Raw genomic sequence first — 1,201 nt, forward strand, 5'->3', positions numbered from 1 at the left:
CAAAAGGTACAACTTGGGAAAACTTAGTATAACTATGTTGTTTTGCAGGAGTCCGAGGAGGAATCCGAGGAGGGAACAGAAGTAATGCAACCGCTGAACATGTACTTCAATCTGTCCGAGTACATGAAGCCATTCAAGCTATCTGCTAAGTGTTATATCACAAGGACAGTGAACTTCTTGAGAGCTCACCTTAAGTCCCATGAGTTGGACTGGTTCCTATGACACCTTAAGTCCCATGAGAAGGATAATTGATGATCTATTCTGGTTTAGTTGTGAACTCTTGAGATTGGTTTGTTTAACGTTGGGTTTTTGAGTCATTTTATATGTGAACTCTTTGTATTGGTTTATGGATTGATGTGTTTTTGGATGTGTTTTGAACTATTCTAATAAGTTATATGTTGTTTGTTAAGTTTCTGAGTTCCCATTATACAACTGCATTTAAAAGATCAACTTGGTAAAACTACATAGTAGTTGTACCATTACAAAATACTAGTTTTACAACCAAAAATTACAACCCAAATACACAAAGTAAGTTCTAAGTTACCAACAAAGCTAAGCCAATAAGGAAAGGGAAAAGTTACAATCAAACCAAGGAAATCAACCAACTAGTTTTATATTTAGTTGTACAGCTACGAAGAACAAGTTATACTTAGTTGTACCACGAAGAACAAGTTACACTTTATTGTACGATATTCCCAGCCCTATCACAAGAAGAGAACCACATAAATCCCACATAAGATTCCCGATGCTCTAGATTCGCAGCTCATTCTCAGAAATCACAAACCCAAAATAAAAGACGGAATCACACCAACCCAGAAAGAAAGAAGGAGAAGAAGTGAAGAGAGTAAAAGGACAGTAAACCCTAGCTATAGCCGATTCCCGATTCCCTCTTTCAATTTCAATTTGAAATTGAATTTTTTAAAAATTCTTAAGTGTAGGAAAAAAATAAAAATAAAAGGACCAAACAACAAACACGTGATCCACATTAGACACGTGTAGCCGCCAAAAGACACATGTGTAGCCGCCAAAATGCACTAGTTGTACCAAAGTTACAAGTTGTACTCGTTTTGGCAAGTTGTACTTTTTTATTTTTTTTGTTCTAATTAGTTATACAATGTTTAAAAGAAATATTTTTAGTTGTACACATGATTTTAATTAATTGAGGTACATATACCAAATGTACATGCATAAAGATTTTTGA

At 34.6% G+C, this 1,201-nt stretch overlaps 1 long non-coding RNA gene across 1 annotated transcript in view; it reads left to right on the top strand.

The window, feature by feature from the left end:
• LOC111832547 overlaps nt 1–367 on the top strand; it is a 998-nt gene extending 631 nt beyond the window's left edge. Inside the window, exon 3 of the long non-coding RNA XR_002835448.1 lies at nt 49–367. This is a non-coding gene — a long non-coding RNA (uncharacterized LOC111832547). The remainder of the gene's footprint in view (nt 1–48) is intronic.
• The last annotated feature ends 834 nt before the right edge of the window (nt 368–1,201 follow it).

Source organism: Capsella rubella, unplaced genomic scaffold (assembly GCF_000375325.1).
Source record: "Capsella rubella cultivar Monte Gargano unplaced genomic scaffold, Caprub1_0 scaffold_41, whole genome shotgun sequence".
Classification (NCBI taxonomy): domain Eukaryota; kingdom Viridiplantae; phylum Streptophyta; class Magnoliopsida; order Brassicales; family Brassicaceae; genus Capsella; species Capsella rubella.